The sequence below is a fragment of the Eptatretus burgeri genome, chromosome 14, assembly GCF_056783735.1.
Source record: "Eptatretus burgeri isolate ZD-2024b chromosome 14, Ebu_testis_v1, whole genome shotgun sequence".
Lineage (NCBI taxonomy): Eukaryota > Metazoa > Chordata > Myxini > Myxiniformes > Myxinidae > Eptatretus > Eptatretus burgeri.
The window spans coordinates 28,200,827-28,213,326 of record NC_140974.1 but is presented as its reverse complement, the minus strand read 5'-3'; the positions used below and the strand labels follow the sequence as shown (position 1 = coordinate 28,213,326).

Here is a 12,500-nt window from a genome sequence, read left to right as displayed (position 1 = left end):
TATATATATATATACGTATATATATACATATACCATATATATATATATATATATACATATATATATATATATATATATATATATATATATACATATATATATATATATATATATATATATATATATATATATATATATATATATATACATATATATATATATTACATATATATATATATATACATATATATATATATACATATATATATATACATATATATATATATATATACATATATATATACATATATATATATATACATATATATATATATATACATATATATATATATACATATATATATATACATATATATATATATACATATATATATATATACATATATATATACATATATATATATATATATTATACATATATATATATATATATATATATATACATATATATATATATATATATATATATATATATATATATATATACATACATATATATATATATATATACATATATATATATATACATATATATATATATATATATATATATATATATATACATATATATATACATATATATATACATATATATATATATATATACATATATATATATACATATAAGTAGGGTAAGAATACTGATTCTGCCTCACTTTTCCCCATGTAAATGAATGGGGGATTTTCAGCGATTTATATTTTTTTTCCCTAAAAATAAATCCCCTTTTATCCCAAGGTATATTTATTTGTCTCCCTTTTAACTTGGAGGTTGAACCTCAGTGAATTGAACACCTGAGGGTTGAACAGCTCACTCATTGAACCTATAAAGATTTGTTCATTCTCAAATTCCTTCAATAGTTTAATTTTCTTTGCACAATAATCCCCATCTAAAATATTGACAAACAAAACATTTGAATCTTTATATTTTTTAAGATACCCTTTGTGCCATTACGAATGATAAACTTCTCTTAATGCTCTTGTTTGACCACCTCCTGAGCCACATATCATTTTGAGATTATAGTAAATTGTTTTTTCATTGTTCAATTGATAACCATCAAAGTTTTCAGTCCATTCAAGGATATTCATTTTTTTCTTTACATCCTCTAACTTAATAGTTTTTAAATTAATTCGCTTATTTGTTTTATTTACCTTTGTTTTAGTTATTTTTTCAATAAGACTTATTTGATATTTTTCACATTCATTATGTTTTGCATTTATATACCAAGACTGAGATTTTCTCCACTCTTTAGTTTGATTAATACTTGGTTTAACCATTTATATATTGTGAAAAAACCACAAGTGTAGCCCTTCTTAAAAAACCCTTAACCCATCTTCCCATCGTTAAAACATAATCTATTTTATACACTCTATCATACAATATCCATATGGAACACAATCTATTCCATTATCTAAAATAAATCTCTTATCATCAAAGGCTCCTAATGCCTTTTTATTTACTTCTTCACTATATATGTTATGTTTATAACTTCTTATTGTATTCATTTTCCTATATATTCTTCTTTCTTATTCATCAAACAATTATAATAATTTCTAAAAGTTATTGATTTCTTTATTACATATTTCTTTATTCCCTTTAACCTCTTATCAATCTAAAATTTTCTTGATGAAAATTTCGTTTAATTTATAGGTGAATCTGTGCTTAAAAACATTTTATCCTCAAACTTTTTTCACTTAATAAATACAATGTTTCCAAGACACAAAAGACAAGTTTCAATCAATCTCTTCATCTGTTAAAGATACTGAGAAATATGTCAAGGATGTAAAATTGAACAAAGATAAATATAACAACTATTGGATAAAAACTATTATGGTAAATAATATGAGTTCTTCAATTTCCTTCAGTGGAAGGGCTTTTAGTATACCTGGTAGAACATCAATTAAAGTATCTCTAACAAAAGTTTCTCCTCTCCTTCTAGTAATATATTCAAAACTAGAAAAAGCAATGAAACAAGAAAAAGTATCAAAGAACAAAAACCTTATGGATGAAGCTTTAGAAAGAAAAGATAAGACCATCTGTAATATGCAAGGAGAAATTTGTATTTTTTTCAACAACCCTAAAGATGTAAATCTTGATGAAATAAAGGATGTTAATATATCAGGTGAAATGACATTTGGTTCAATAGTAGTTAACGATAATTTTAAAATTACCTTTAATATAAAAAATGTTGTCGTTGAATCTGATAATGAAAAAAAGTATATCGATATCGATGGTAATATACAACTGAAAGTATAGATGAATTTCAGTTTAAGTAAAGTTTTACTTTATAAATATGCTAGACTTTCCTGATTCTCCATATGACAAATTTGAGAATTGTCCTGCGTGGTGAAAGACAGGGATTAAACACAGAGTCAAAAGCCTATAAACAATGTATATTCTGTGATTATCTTCTAATTAATGATAATAAAAAATATAAAAAGGAAAATAATTCTTTTAGATTTACACCAAAAATGAATTACTTTACAAGATTGATTAGAGAAATGAATGTAAAGTATGAGGATGATAACACACCTTTCCTTACAAGGGAAGAAACTGAACGTATAAGAGAAATGTTCAAAGGATTGTTGTTGTATATTATTCATGGATGTAATTTTCAGGGAAATATCAACACAAGATATTGTATAAATAAAATAATGGATTATCTTGAAATTAAACCTGAACTTAGGATAAAATATAGAGTTTCTAAAAAAGCCAATAATAAATTAAATAACCTGTTTTTCAAATATATAAATGAATGATTTTTTACCTATTTGGGAAAATAAGATAAAATTTAACAACCATAAAAATCTCCCAAATTCATTAAGATGTCTCATAGTTGGTTCAAGTGGATGTGGAAAAACCTGCTTACTTTTAAAAATGCTCCTCACTCCCAACTTTTTAGATTATGATAATGTAATAATTTTCACAAAGTCGAAGTTTTCAACCAGAGTATCAACTACTCTCACCAAGGTTTTAATGTTGGTCTTCAAAAAGAAGATATAATAGGGTGATTTAATCGTCAAAAAAACCTAAATGATTATAACATTGAAGATATAATTCAACTATTTTGTGATACACAGAGATGTAAAAAGAAATCAAATCTTATAACTTGTATTCTTTAGTGATAATACGGATGATATACCGTCTCCCCAAGATTTGGATAAATCAAAAAAGAACCTCGTTATCTTTGATGATTGTGTTAATAGAGAGAAACCAAACGGTAATGGACAGCTACTACACAAGAGGGAGACATTCTTCTTGTAATTGTATTTATCTTAGTCAATCGTACTTTCAACTTCCTCGTCGTTCCATCAGAAACAATGCTAATACTTTTATTTTATTCAAGTTAAATTCAATAGATATCAATAATTTTTGGAGAGATAATTGTTCTACATTATGTAGTAAAAAGAAATTTGAGGATTATATGAAGCAATACGACTGAAAAAATATAAATATATTGTTGTGAAACAAGATGAGATATTAAGGGATATATTTTTTGTTTTATAAACAATTACATATATAAATGACAACTATTATTATAAATCTTGTGGGTAAATCTGCTTCTGGAAAAAACTTTCATAAATCAAGGTTCTTGTGTAGTACAAATGAGAATATTGTAAATTTACTTAAAAACACACCCGTGATACGCATTGTATCAACAACAACTAGAGCAATAAGACCTGGAGAAGTAAAAGGTGAAGATTATCACTATATTTCAGTGGAGGAACATATGCGATTGAGGAATGAAGGACAAATATTTGAGGAGGTTTCTCTTGGTACAACAAAATATTCACATTGTAAGAGTGAGTTAAAGAAACTAAAATCTGGTGGTGTTGGGATATTAGAAACTAATCCAGAAGGAACGAGACAAATTATTAAATATCTGAGCGGAGTGAAGATTTTATCATTCGGTTTTGATGTTGATGAAGAAACTCAACACAAGCGTATGAAAAGCAGAGATGCAAGGATTAGTGAAGAAGAAATTACAACTCGCATTAATGTTAATAAAGAATTTGATGAAATATTTAAAGAAAAGGATTTATTTGAACACATCTACTTGAATGATGAAGAAAAGGAAAATTTCCCTGTTGATCTTTACAATTCATTAAATGATATTTTACAATAAATAAATGGATACAAAAGAAAGAGCAAGAAGATTTAAGGAACATCAAGAGTTGGTTTCAAAAGTTGTAAAACAACAGGAAGACATAAAGAAGAAACGCAGACAGAAACTAACGGGCGAAGAAGCATTTGAAAAAAACAAGAGAAATTTTTTAAACCACTTTTAAAAACTTCCCAAGAAAAATGAAAGATGTTTCCACAGTTCCCACAGTAGAATATACTCCTAGAAAGCTTCAAATGTTAAAAGATTTCAGTCAAATGACGGAGGAAGAATTAGAGCATTTAGGAGAATTAGAATATGATGATGAAGGTTTATTTCAACAACTGGAAGAGATTAATCAACCCCCTGATTATATTGTGAATGCTGTTCAAAACAATGAATATTCAGCGGATTCAAAAACCAAAGCAGGACTCATTCCAACAGAACAACCAGCAATATTTCATCTTGTTCAAGAAAAGGTATTGATATTTAATGATGAATTAAGGTTCTTAAGTTCTGCTCAACCCCCTGTTAAACTAACTCCGAGATTAATGTTTCTTCTCACAAAAGATGGAAGACAAGGTTCAACTGTGAGGGATGAATCAAAGTATATTGATAAACCATTGGATATGGAAAATAATGATGATAGAGTATATATTGATTTGCTGAACACTCTAAATTATAAGGTTATTCTTTCTGGTAAAAGTAGGAAGAATGAGAAGGAGAAACACATTATTCAGGCTTTAAGTATCCTTGGTTCAGGTATTAGTTTTCTTCCAAATGACCCATCGCAATTAGTTAATAGACTGTTATTGTTGTTCGGCAGTAAGAAGGCTGGAAATAACAATTGTTTTAATGAAGCATCAGCCATTTTAGACCAGTTGATGAACATGAAAATAATTAATAAATCTCAATATAAAGACATTTTATCTCATATTAAATAAGATGAGAAGCACAATCCTGAGTTTTAATTTCACAACAAGCGACCACACATCTTCATTCCCATACCCACTACAACTTGACACAACAAAAGAATATGAGGCATCTTTATTGTCCATGGAGACTTATAATACCTTATTTAATATAACCGAGAAAAATGACAAGTTTAGTTATAATCCGGGAAGTGGATACAAAACGATAACAGTCTCACCGGAGCATACGAGATTTCTCAAATATCTTCCGAAATTGCTCGTCTTATGAAAGAACAGGGTGATGAACCAAAAAATATTGTTATAAACATTCAAAAACATACTTCAAAATCAACGATTAAAGTTAAAAATAACTACAAGGTTGATTTCACAATTGATAATTCATTTAGAGAGTTATTAGGTTTCTCCTCAAAAAAGATTGAAACTAATGGGACGTTTTACAGTGATAATGTCATTCAAATATCCTCAGGAATAAATTCGGTGTTAATTCACTGTGATTTGATTGATGGTGCTTATAATGATGGATTAAAAACAAATACAATATTTTCATTCAGCGCATACTCAACCCCAATTGGTTATAAATTCAATATGGAGCCTAAAAATTTGGTTTATCTACCTGTGTCAGGAAAAACCATACACAGAGTAAATTTTAGGATAACCGACCAAGATAATCGTGTGATCTCTTTTAATGGAGAAGTTATATCCATCAGAATTCACCTACGTGAAGTTTTTCAATAAATAAATACGATGGTTATTGTGAGGAAGCACGAGTTGGGAAAATATAAAATAATTACAGGGGATGGGATGTTCCTTTCCCCGTACTACAAGGGTGAAGGTATGTATCTTGGTAGAGGATACTATAAACCTAAGAGACAAAGGGGTGTTGGACATCAATTTAGAGGAGATGGGATAATTGATACTCTCATGGGTATTGGTTCAACTATTCTTAAACATAAAGACCTAATTGGTTCAACTGCTTCTGCTGTGGGAAATGTAGCAGGTGCTGTAAAGAGTATAAAAGATGCTCAGAAAGAATCTCATAAATTACAAGCAATAAAAAGAAATTAAGAAAGGTAAAACTCAGTTGTCGCCCCAAGAACGACAGAAAATAATTCAAATACTTGGATCAGGGTTTCAAAAGTTTTAACATCTTTTTTCCTAAATAAATACAAGTATGGAAGCAATTGATAGTATCTATGATTTGGATGATACTATTATTATCTCAAACTCCACTAAAAAACGAAGATTACTTCAAGGTAAATGCAATAACTGGAACAGACTGGAATACAAATGGTACAAAAAGTTTTGAAATAAATAATCAACAAACCTATTTGAATCTCTCCGAAAGTTTCTTGTTGTGTAAATTTAAATTCACTAAGGCTGGGAATAACACAAACGCTACACTTGTAAATGATTTCTTCTGGAAAATGTTTGATAGTGTGCGATTGTATATTGGAACACAAGAAGTTGAAGCGGTTGATTATGTCTCTGCTGTATCTGAAATGATGAAATTTACACTCTATACATTCAGTGATAGAATGGGAAAGGGGTCTGTCGAAGGTTTTATTCCTGATATGTCAACGGGACCAAACACAGACCCTGGGTATACTCAAAGGAAAGGAATGTATAATGATGATACAAAAGCAGAAAATAGTTTTACTGTGGCAGTTCCTCTTAAAGGTATATTTGGATTTTGTGATTATGATAAAGTTCTGTATGGTCTTAAAATTAGATTTCAACTACAAAGGAATGATAATGAAAATAGATTGCTTTTTGGTGTTGGTAATGCTTTTGGTGATCAGAATAAATTTGTAATTGAGGAGATGAGTTGGTATATCAGTGAATATACTCCTAATCTTAAAACAGAAGAGATGTTGAATCGAAGACTTAACTCAAAAAAACCACTCAGTGTATCATACCTCAAAAGAAGATGTCAACACGTTAAACTCAATCAAACTACTTACACGTGGAATTTGGGTGTTCTGGAAGGAAAGCCACGATATCTGTGGATGATTTTTAAAAAGCCAGATGGTGATACTGCGACTGATAAGAATAATGCATTGAGTGATAATGCTAAGGTGAAACAACTTCGCCTTTCTCTAGATGGAACATTTTATCCACGAGATAGATTGGAAATTAATTGGGAAAAAAATGATTTTGCTGAAGCATACAAGTCTTACCAAAAGGTGTGTGAAAGTAATGGAAATAAAGAACCTATTTTGGATATGACAGCATTTAAAAGTTTGTATACAATCTATACGTTTGACCTGAGCGCTCAAAAGAAACTATAAAGTCTAATCGAGTGGATACTTCCCTATACATTGAAAGAGGAGAGAGTGAAGAAGTTGATACATATTGTTTGCTTTTGGAAGAAACAGAATTGCAGATTAATACAGATAATGGTGTGATGATTAGTCTCACATAATTTTTTTTGTTAAATAAATGAGTGGCAAAGTACCAACTGGGGTATATGTTAATCAAATCAATCTTCATAAACTATCATCTTGTGTTCAAAATCAAAAGCCTTGTACGATTAACGTTAATACAATTCAGAGAAAAGGAGCAGTAAGAATTGATGTTTTGCTCACAAGAGAACAGGTTAAAATCTTGAATGACACTGGCTCACTTAAAATTAAAATGACAAAACCAATGTTGAAAAAATATTCAATAAGAGAGACGAGTGGAGGATTTCTCCCATTTCTAATTCCTTTATTTGCTGGTTTAAGTGCGGTTGGAGCATTGACGGGTGGTATTTCAACAGCGGTCAAAACTGCCAACGAAAGGAAGGCTCAACTCCAGGCTCAAAAAGAATTGGAAAGACATAACAAAGAGTTGGAGAAACAAATTAGTGGAAGTGGTGTAATTGTAGATTTTGCTGAAAAACTTGAAGGTCTGCCTGATAAAGCGAGATTGTTAGTTGGAGATATGCTTTCTTCTATAGCACAAGCAGGTGTAAAATTAACGAAAAGAGGTAATGGATTATATCTTTCTAATAAATAAATGAGCATTGATGAGTGGTTGAAAGAATTTGGAAAGAATACAACATCAAATTTACAACTTGCCAAATATTGTAAGAAATTAAAAATTCATAATGTGGTTATTTGTATGAGAGATGAATTAACAAATGTGTCGAAACATACAAAGAATATTATTATGAACTTAGAAGATAATGATGGGAACGGTTCTCATTGGGTTTGTATTTTTAATAGTCAAGACAAATATTATTTTGATAGTTTTGGTCTTCCACCACCTGTTGAAGTCATAAAATTCTTACAGAATGGTGTTTATCAAACATTTCAAGTCCAAGAATTAAATTCCAAGTGTTGTGGTCAATTATGTCTATATGTGTTATTTCAACTCAACAAAAATAAAAAATTTTATGATATTATTTTTAATCTAATATAAATGACTTATGTTGGTAAAGATGGTTCTATCTTTGGTGTATCTCAAGAACTGGATATTGATTTATCAAATTATTATACAAAGGCACAGGCTGAACGATATAAATATAATATAAACAAAAATATTAACATGAAAAATGCTTATAAATTAAAAAATTATCCAAGCCCGACTGACGCGAATGACTTGGTGAGATTAAGCGATTTATCACAATATATATACTTAAATAAAACGGCTGTGTATTCTAAAGATACAGAAGTGTTGATATTATCTCCAGGTCATACAGAATTCACAGTTCGAATTAAAATAAATTTTTATAAAGAAGGGCGTATCGTTTGTATGAGAATAGAACAATGGGGGTATGATATGAATGATTTAGGGTATAATTGGTCATTTAAAATTAACCTCGAAGACCTGGAACAATTAAATCAGTCTCGTAAGGAAGAATATTATCCACTTGGTATCGAGAATGAGTTTTGTGGAGCCACGATTAGTAAACAACAAATAAAAGAATTTAATAAGGGTAAATATAATAATGGTTTTGCCCTTGTTTATCTCATGAAAACAGAAAAACAGGATTATATATAATAAGTAAGGAAATACAAAATGATTTAACTATGGGAAGATGGGGAGGTGTTTCGTGCCATAATATTATTCTAACATATATTTCTAATACATAAATGACAGCAAGAAGGCTTCAAGAAAATTATCATTTCTGTGTTCAAGCATACCTTCAAGAAAAGGGTATTCGGTATTTTAATAAATATGTTCTACAACATAAGAATGAGGTATTTTCAATAAAAAGATTGGCATTATGCTGATGTTGATAAACCGACAACTTTAGATTTAATTAGAATGTTAAATAATGAAAAAATTATAAAGTTAAGAAAAGGTAAGGCTCTTTTAGAAATTCAAAAGAAATTTTATTGGTATCCTGTTGTAAAAAAATTATTTTGGATACAGGAATAACAAGAAATCCTGATGAATATATGTATAATATTCTATGGGGTGTAAACGATTCAAGTATAGTAAGGGATGAGGAAGGAGTTGAAGAAGAGAGGGAAGAGAGAGACATAGAAGGAGGAAAGAGAGAAGAGAGAGAGGGAGAAGAAAGAGAAGGAGGAAAAGGAGAAGAGAGAGAAGGAGGAAAGAGAGAATAGAGAGAGAGAGAGAGAGAGAGAGAGAGAGAGAGAGAGAGAGAGAAGAGAGAGAGGGAGGAAAGAGAGAGAATGAATAAATATCAAAATATGGAAACCAGTGAGATTCAAAAAAGAATAGAGGTATTAAAGAAATTAACTTATCTCACCAGGGAGGAATACAAAGAATTAAAAAGTCTATTTGCAATACTTTCGACAAGACTATCGACATCGAGAAGACATGTATTTTAATTCAAGTTTTTTCTTAAATAAATGGAGGAGAGAGTGAAGGCATTTCTAAGGATTCTTTATGTTTTAAAAATTAAGATTCAAATGTGCATGTTGGAAACTAAAAAGGTTTTTGCACTCTGCAGAAATTTTTCTCATAAATAAATGAGTTATTGTCTCAAATGTAAAAAGAAAACTAATACTAAAAATATTTCATATATTAAAAGTAAAAATAACAGGGTTATACAAAAAGGTATATGTTCGGTGTGTGGTTCAAAAAAATCAATTTATCTTCAAACACAAACTCGGAGGAGATATACAAAAGTTTTTATTAGGAAGTAAATTTACAACTAATGGAATACGACAGGAATTACATCTTCCAGGGTATTCTTTCTGTGGTCCAGGCACAAACTTGGATAAAAGATTAGATGAGGCAGACAATCCTAAATCCTGGAGTAAACCAATCAATAGAGTTGATGAAGTGTGCATGAGACACGATATTGATTATGGGAATACCACAACGTTGGAAGAAAAGCATGAAGCCGATAGAGAAATGTTATATAATTTGTCTCTGATACAAAATCCAACCTTGAGAGAAAAAGTTGATAGGTTCATCGTGAAGAAGATGATTAGTGCTAAATTGAAACTTGGACTTGGAAATTCAAAAAACTTATAGGCTCTAATGATGCCATTAAGACTGAAGAGCAATTAGCTGATGAATTACATAAACCAATATTCACAAAGTTTCAGAGAAGGAAAGTTTATTCCAAGGAAGTTGATTATATCTGGTCTGCTGATTTGATTGAACTCAATAATGATAAGGGGTACAAGTATGCTTTAACCGTTATTGATTTGAGGAGTAGATATGCGTGGGTTGTCCCTTTAAAAAACAAAACAGGTAATACTCTTGTGTTAGCTTTTCAACAGATATTTAATAAAAGTAAGAGAAAACCTAAGAAATTGTGGACTGATGAGGGTAGAGAGTTTTATAACAAGACATTTATGAATTTTTTAAAAAATAACAGTATTACATTATACAGTACCTTTAATGAAGGGAAGGCAGTTGTTGTTGAACGTTTTAATCGTACCTTAACAGAGAGACTATATAAAAAATTCACACAACTCGGTTCACAACAATGGTTATCTTTTATTCAGGATATTGTGGATAAGTATAATGACACGATTCACACGTCAACGAATATGAAGCCATCAGAAACATTTACAAAATTAAAATATGAAAAAGAGATTAATGTCAGAAAACCTAAGTTCAAAGTTGGTGATATCGTAAGAATATATAGGTGGAAATCTCATTTTGAAAAGGGTTTTACTGAACGATGGACGAAAGAACTTTTAAAATTGTTGATGTAATAGATACAGTTCCTTGGACTTATAAAATATATGATTTGGAAGGGGAAGAGATTTTAGGTTCATTTTATTCACAGGAATTACAAAAGACAAAACTAAGCATATAATACACCTTTGTGGACACTAGAGGGACAAGTCCGAGGTGTATAACAGTATATAATGTGTGTCAAGGGGGACGTTCTTAGATCTGTGAACCCCAAACACAGAATCCTCAACTGAATAGTCAAGGCTTAACTTTTGTTTGTGTGTGTGTGTGTGCAATGGGAGCAATAGGTTGGCGCTTCACTCCCTCCTACTATACACCGTTGTGGACACTCGAGGGCCAAGTCCGAGGTGTATAACAGTATATAATGTGTGTCAAGGGGGACGTTCTTAGATCTGTGAACCCCAAACACAGAATCCTCAACTGAATAGTCAAGGCTTAACTTTTGTTTGTTGATGTGTATGTGTGTGTGTCCCAACCCTCACATTCAAAATCTCAACCCCAACCCTCACATTCAAAATCTCAACCCCAACTCAATCCTCACCCAACACAATGTCTTTTTCAAAATGAGATTTCCACCTATATATATATATATATTTTTTACGTTTTTTTTTTTTTTTTTCTCTTCTTCCAATTCTGTCTTTTAAGGCTTTCAGGTTTGATGACGTAGAAAGGGGGAGTAAGCCTGCACTTTCTTCCCAGAACTTTCTTGATCTTGCTCCCATCAAGCACCATCCGACAAAGAACTACATCGATAGGTTTAGATCCCAAAGAGTGATAGCAACTCCAAAAGTCTCCAAAATATAAATAAATAAAATAATAATAATAATAAATAAATAAATAAATAAATAAAAGCCCCCAAAAAAGTTTCAAGTGTCCAACATAAACCCAACTTTCCAAGTCTTCAAGGTATAACCACATTCCCGTTGAGTTTCCAAGATATGTATCACATTGTGAGTTATCAATCCAGAACCCACATTTCAAGTATTCAAAGTAAAACCAACTTACAAAGTCTCTTAAGGATAACTCATTTACTGATTTTTTCAAAATTTGTGAGTCTCCAAGGTAGGCCCCATATTTAGAACCATCTTGGCAGAACCCTTTTCCTGAGTCTCCAAGGTAGTTATTTAAACCATCAAGGCAGAACTCATTTACTGATTTTTCAAAATTTGTGAGTCTCCAAGGTAGGCCCCATATTTAGAACCATCTTGGCAGAACCCTTTTCCTGAGTCTCCAAGGTAGTTATTTAAACCATCAAGGCAGAACTCATTTACTGATTTTTTCAAAATTTGTGAGTCTCCAAGGTAGGCCCCATATTTAGAACCATCTTGGCAAAACCCTTTTCCTGAGTCTCCAAGGTAGTTATTTAAACCATCAAGGCAGAACTCATTTACTGATT

General features: G+C 30.3%; 1 protein-coding gene and 1 long non-coding RNA gene across 2 annotated transcripts in view; one reads left to right on the top strand and one right to left on the bottom strand.

The window, feature by feature from the left end:
- The window catches only part of IGSF10 (immunoglobulin superfamily member 10), a 92,702-nt gene that overhangs the window by 19,579 nt on the left and 60,623 nt on the right, over positions 1-12,500 (top strand). The gene's annotated exons all lie outside the window — the stretch shown is intronic.
- Positions 11,690-12,500, bottom strand: part of LOC147012866 (uncharacterized) — a 2,558-nt gene continuing 1,747 nt past the window's right edge. The window contains exon 2 of the long non-coding RNA XR_015051095.1: positions 11,690-12,500. This exon is cut by the window's right edge and continues 283 nt beyond it. This is a non-coding gene — a long non-coding RNA (uncharacterized LOC147012866).